Raw genomic sequence first — 7155 nt, 5'->3', positions numbered from 1 at the left:
CCAACTCTAAATAAGCACCGATTATCTCAAAATAGTAAAAAAAAAAAAAAGTGTGAATTATTTTGATTGATTGGCTACAAAATGGCAGTGATCGTGGAATCTGGGAAAAAATTTAATTTATTAAATAAAATTAAAACTAATGGATTAATTTCCATAAAGTCTATTGTAATACAATGTTATGTTGATATTTTTCCACCACAAGCAAGTATTTCCCAGAGTTTTTTGTTATTTTATTCTTAACTGCCATACTTCAATAATGTGTTTATCAGCAGAAGTGTCATTTCGTTTCAGTTCTCAATTTTGTATCGTCTCCTCTTACCAATGTTCCTATTTACTTGCCTCCCCACAAGGGCAACGTTAGACACAAGGTCTGTTTTTTATGTGAGGAATATCCAGATCCCTAAAAAGGAGCACGCTGGATTGGAACAAAAATAAAAATTGCCCAAGTCTAGAAGGATTTCTCCTTCATTTACCAAGGACAGATTAGTTTGTACCCGATATTAACTTGTTCTTTCATTTGCAGCGATGAAGCTACGTTGCACCCTTCACAATCCTTTTTTTTTTCACAAAACATTATTTTCCTCCAATAAATGATTTTTCAAAATATTTGTTATGATCTCATAGCCTTATCCTAACACTAATCTAACTAGTAGCCATTCAGACTTAGCACTACTACTACTACTACTACTACACAGTTTAATGTCTTCTGTTCTCAGCTCTTGGGGTTATCACCTTCTTGTCATGTTACCAGTCATGTTGATGGCTGCTCTCTAGGCGTTACGATCATTGACCAGATGTTTAGGGAATTTCCCTAATAAAATAAAATAACACAATTCTATGAACAATGACAAACAACTTCTTCAACTTAACAAGGGAAAGGTTTATTTGCAAAGCGTACTGAAGGAAGAAAGTAGAGTCGGGTCTCCACTGCCTTACGAGGTAGTTACAACCCGCGGCTGTCGTCAATACCTTTAGTAGGAGCAGCGAAGAGAACAGGCGTCTAGCACCGACGAAGGCTGGTAGCGTAAGAGAGAGTTTTCTTCTGGGACCGGAAGCTGTCTGGTCCCTAGGGGTCAATTTGTATTCGTGCGCAAGTCCTCAGATTGGACAGTCTAGCGCCTCATCACTCACTCAGAGGAAGCGAATGCGCGAGAAGAAAAGGGGTCTATTTGTGTCTGCTACATAACCCCCTGCTTAGGCTGAAAGCCGACAGAGAGAAAGGTAGCATAACAAATAGCAGAAAGAAAAATACAATAAGAAATGTCCGTCTCTTTAGGTTATTTTCTTGCAGAAAAAAAAAATGTTCTTACTTTTCTGTGAAAAGTTGGAATATTTGCACAAAACGTTCTGTTCTAAAAAGGAGAGAAGAAAAAATGTTCTTTTTCAACAGAAATACACTGTTTTGCAAAGTCTCTTCGGCCAATGTACCCGTCGACCACTACGTGTAGTGGTCACATAATTGTTCTCACGTGGAACATTTACCTCAGGTGTATGATTATGCTGTGTGTATGTTGGAGGAATGTGTGGCTCAGGTGTTAATGTGTCCAGAAAGGCTCTTTTTACCCTATCTACCGATACTGTCTCTTTTTTACCACTAATGTCTAGGATAAAAGTTTTATCAGTGCGTGAAAGCACGCGATAAGGGCCAGTGTAAGGTGGAGTTAGGGGGGCTTTTACTGCGTCCTTTCTAAGGAACACGTGAGTCCATGTCGCTATGTCCTTCGGAACCAAAGATTTAATGGTCTGTTCCCTAGGGTGCATCGGCGGTAGCTTACTGAGATAAGCTCGTAGTCTGTTGACATATAGAGCTGTGTCAGTTGATATATCCTCTATCGGGGTCAGCATCTGACCTGGCAACGATAGAGGTGCTCCATAGACCAGTTCGGCTGCGGAATATCCCAGGTCCTCCTTGATTGATGCCCGACAGCCAAGAAGGATGACCGGTATGTACTCGCTCCATCGCTGTTGATCAGGGTAAGCGCGTAATGCAGCTTTCAATTGGCGATGGAAGCGTTCTATCATCCCATTTGAAGCAGGGTGATAGCTTGTTGTCCGAATGCGAGTGATCCCGAGGATCTTGGACAGTTCCCGGAATAGGTGGGATTCGAATTGTGCACCACGATCAGTGGTGATTGTAGTGGGAACTCCGTAGCGCGATATCCAGCCTGATATAAGGGCTCGCGCTACAGATTCAGCCGAAATGTCACTAAGTGGGATGGCTTCTGGCCACCGTGTGAAACGGTCTATGCAGGTCAGGAGATAAGTGAATCCCTGACTGACCGGCCATGGTCCAACCAAGTCAATGTGAACATGGCTAAACCGAGCGTCTGGGGTGCTGAATGTTCCAAGGGGTGCGCGGATATGCTCGTGCACCTTTGATTTTTGGCAGGATACACAGGAACGTGACCAAGCAATGATGTCACGCCTCATGTTAGGCCAGAAAAATCTAGCTGTAATCAGCTTTACTGTGGCTTTGCGTCCGGGGTGTGCCAGGTTGTGTAGAGTGTCGAAAACAACTCTACGGTGGGTCGTTGGAACGAATGGTCGAGGTGAATCCGTTGAGGTGTCACAGATGATCTGCGTGTCAGAAGTAGGCACGGGCAGATATGCGAATTTGCAAGTCCCGAATTCAGGTGACGATGGATCCAACGTGTCCAGACTTGGCTGGTCCAAGGCCATCTGTTGCAAATCGATATCCGATGGTGAGGACAGAGAATTGATGGGCAGGCGAGACAATGCGTCTGCTGCTGCGTTCTGCTCACCCGCGATATGTCGGATATCACTAGTAAACTGCGAAACAAAGTCCAAATGACGTGTTTCGCGGGGAGAATATTTGTCCGGCTTAGCACGCAGTGCGTATGTAAGCGGACGGTGATCGGTGTAGATCACAAATTGTCGGCCCTCGAGTGAATGTTGGAAGTGTTTCACTGCGAGGTACATTGCCAGTAGTTCGCGGCCAAACGTGCTGTAACGTTGTTCGGCCGGTTTCAGCTGTCGCGAAAAGTATGCTAGAGGTTGTAACTGTTGTTGGTGCTGCTGTTGCAGCACTGCACCTACAGCTGTGCCCGATGCATCAACGACCAGTGAAAACTGGGCATCGGGTACAGGATGTGCCAGCAAAGATGTCGTCGCTAGTTTATTTTTCACTTCAGCAAATGCTCTAAGTTGGATCTCATTAAGTGAGATCTGCTCGTTTTTCTTCTTCCTGTTACGTAACAGGTCGGAAAGAGGAGCTAAGAGATCCGCACAGTGTGGGATAAAGCGTCTGTAGTAATTCAACAGACCAAGGAAGTGCCTAAGTTGGCGAAGTGAAGTGGGCGGTTGAAGGTCTTGTAGAGCCTTCACCTTTTCCGGCAACGGAGATATACCGTCTGGGCTGATAATGTGGCCCAGGAAAACTAGTGACGTAACACCGAAAACACATTTACCAGGGTTAATCCTCACTTGGTATTGCTGAAACCGTTCAAAAAGTAGGCGGAGGTGAGTGACGTGTTCCTCAGGTGAGGCACTAGCCACGAGAATGTCATCTATATAGTTATAGACGAAATCTAAATCACGCACTACTTCATCCATAAAGCGCTGAAAAGTACTGGCAGCGTTACGTAGGCCGAAAGGCATAGTAAGAAATTCAAACGCTCCAAATGGGGTTGTAACCGCAGTCTTGGGTATGTCGGCCGGATTCACCGGGATCTGATGGTAAGCCTTAACCAGATCTAGCTTAGAGAAAGTCTTACAACCATGCAGAGAGGAAGCAAAGTCCTGAATATGCGGAATTGGGTAACGATCAGGTACCGTCATGGCATTGAGTCGTCTATAGTCCCCAGTTGGACGCCAATCTCCGTCTCGTTTTGGAACCATATGCAGAGGGGAAGCCCAAGGACTGGACGAGGGGCGTATAATTCCCAACTGTAGCATATGATTAAATTCTGCCTTCGCTGCTTTAAGTTTATCCACAGGAAGGCGACGAGGGCGTGAGAACACAGGAGCACCTGTGGTCTCAATATGATGTTTTGTGGTGTGCGTGGGTTTGCTCACCACAAAATTTAAATTGGTTAACTCCGGGTAGGAGTGTAGCACCTCATGGTATGGGTCATTTGCAGCGGCAATGAAAAATACCGGGCTGATAGATGGGGCATTAGATAACGAGCCAGGGACGGAAAGTTCCGTGCTAGCGTCTATCAGCCGGCGTCTGCGCATGTCGACCATTAAATTAAAATTATGCAAGAAATCCGCGCCTAGTATGGGGTACGGTAGATCTGCTACAGTGAAAACCCACGTAAAGTCTCTCCGTAAATTCAAGTCCAGAGAACGTGAAATTTGACCGTACGTGGGGATAGGTGAATGGTTCACCGCTTGCAGTGTTATCAATGACACTGGTGGCCTTTCTTTAAGTAGCCTAAGTGGCCATATACTACAAACAGCGCCAGTGTCTACCAAGCAACGTGCTTGAGATTTTACGTCAGTGACGAAATAGGCACGGTTATTTGCATTTTGTGGAAAGTTTGCCGTGCTCGTCTTTCCACAATTTAGTTTCCCTGGTTGTTAAAAGTGCAGGGCATTTTACAATTCCGTGCTTCAGCGCCATAGCGACTATGATAAAAACATAGTCTTGGCATGTTTGCACGGCGACGGTGGTGCGGGGAAGATGAGCGGCTTTTGTAGCGGCGTCTGGGTGAGTGCGACCTGCCCATATTGAGCTTGCTCACCTCTCTAGTGAGGCGTTCGATGGCCGTTAGTATAGCCACCGATGTAGCATCCTGTCTTACATTTGCGGTGCCTGCGGGTACCTCAGCAGGCTGTTGTGGAATCGCCGCGGTGGTAGGCCCCCTCACAAAGTCCATGACCTTGTCCGCCGATGCTGCTACTACATCGACGGTGTGTTTTTCAAACATTGGCGCAAGTATGGCCTTTACCTGCGCCGGCAGCCTTGAGAAAAAGAGCTGCTTAATTAAGGCACTGTCAGGAAGGACGTCCTCTGCCAGTTCCCTCATTCTACGGAGTAGTTCCGTCGGCCTGCGGTCACCTAAGTGCTCGTCATGGACCAGCGTTTGAAAACGCTTTTCCGCCGACACGGACGTCCGTAGTAGCACCTCCCGTTTTATGCTATCGTAAGTGGAGTTTAACGGGGTGTCCGTTATTAAGTCCTTGACCGCAGGAGTCAATGACGCGGGGAAGGCACTGAATAAAATGTGCAGCTTCGCTTGCTCTGACACGTTGTTCGCCGCAAAATAAGACTCGAGTTGAGCAAATCAAACCCGGACGTCACCAGCGAAGGCAGGCAACGTTGTCATCGTCACTACCGAAAGTAGATACCAAATATTTAAAAAAAAAAAAATATATATATATAATGTATCCGTAATCTGAAAGGACGCCGAATATGGACCACGTGGAGAAGAAAGGAGAAATATGGAGAAAATCTTTAAACAGAGACAATACAAAAAAAAAAAAAATTTAACAGGCTAATGGGGGAGGAGAAGAAAGAAACAAAATTACCATGAAATAAAGCTAAAACAAAATTATATCAGGAAGAGCCGTGAAGCAAAAAAAAATGTGGACAATATGGGTTTTTTTTTTTTTTTTTTTTTTTTTTTTTTATATAAATGTGTGTGAACCTGAAGATAAATGAACTCTTTAAGTACTTACATTTTGGCCGAAGAGTGCTAATGCGGAAAAACTTCGTGAAAGTTCTTTTTTTTTTTTTTTTTTTTTTTTTTTTTTTTTGTTGTTGAGTTTTTTCTTTTTCGTACACCAAGAAAGTGTCACCTCTTTTTGTAGGTTGGCGTTCTTTTTTTTATGTGTAGCCCGCCGTTGTGAAAGAAAAGGGTGTTTTTTCTTTGTTTTTTTTTTTTTGTTTTTTTTTTTTTTTTGTATGCTCCTTAGTTTATAATATATATATATATATATATATATATATATATATATATATATATATATATAACGGGAAAAAAACGATAAGGAAGAGAGGGAAATAACGTCTTTTTTTTTTTTTTAAGTTTTAAATGTGCTCTCCCGAATCCGTTGTCTGTTTATGAGTGTGGTTGGAAACCATGTGCTGGTTTTTAAAATGCGCGCCTTACCCTGTTAAAAAGCGAAAGAAGTGTCTGTTCGGAAATGTGTAATCACGTCCGGGTCACCATTTTTAGGGAATTTCCCTAATAAAATAAAATAACACAATTCTATGAACAATGACAAACAACTTCTTCAACTTAACAAGGGAAAGGTTTATTTGCAAAGCGTACTGAAGGAAGAAAGTAGAGTCGGGTCTCCACTGCCTTACGAGGTAGTTACAACCCGCGGCTGTCGTCAATACCTTTAGTAGGAGCAGCGAAGAGAACAGGCGTCTAGCACCGACGAAGGCTGGTAGCGTAAGAGAGAGTTTTCTTCTGGGACCGGAAGCTGTCTGGTCCCTAGGGGTCAATTTGTATTCGTGCGCAAGTCCTCAGATTGGACAGTCTAGCGCCTCATCACTCACTCAGAGGAAGCGAATGCGCGAGAAGAAAAGGGGTCTATTTGTGTCTGCTACATATGCTCTATGATGTTTAGAGTGAGGAGATCAGTCATGTTGTCCAGCTACTGCTTCTTTGGTCAGCAAAAAAAAAGAAAACAAAAAAATTTGTTAATTATCCTGATAGAATGATTTGGAAATAGGCAGTGGGGTTATTTTATGTTAAATTTATATACAGGGTCACTTAAAAGTAGCCCGATCTCTCTAATATTTCTCTTACCAACCAACTGACACCACAAGACAAAATGCAAGTCTTTTTCCAACAAGATGGCGCTACATGCCACACGTCTCACAGATCACCGACACGAGTTCATGATATGCTTATGGAAGAGAAAACAATATGCAAAAGGCCTGAAATGGAATACATATATCAAATCCACTGCCAAGGTCGCTGGAAAAATGGTGGGGTCCCTCTACCGCTCCAGTAGATATCTCACTCCTGATATCTCACTACCTATATAAAAGCCAGGTACGGCCAACGATGGCGTACTGTTGCCACATCTGGGCAGGAGCTGCTAGAAGCAGCTTATCCTGCCTTGACAGAGTTCAAAATAGACTTCATAGCTTAGTGAGGGATGTCCTTTTCTCTTTCCTGCAACCTCTTTCCCACAGAAGAGATGTTGCGAGTCTGTCTCTGCTTTATCATTATT

Source organism: Euprymna scolopes, chromosome 7 (assembly GCF_053919585.1).
Source record: "Euprymna scolopes isolate OS-2025 chromosome 7, ASM5391958v1, whole genome shotgun sequence".
In the NCBI taxonomy this organism is placed as follows: domain Eukaryota; kingdom Metazoa; phylum Mollusca; class Cephalopoda; order Sepiida; family Sepiolidae; genus Euprymna; species Euprymna scolopes.
The sequence above is the reverse complement of the archived record's forward strand: the minus strand, read 5'-3'. Positions refer to the sequence as shown.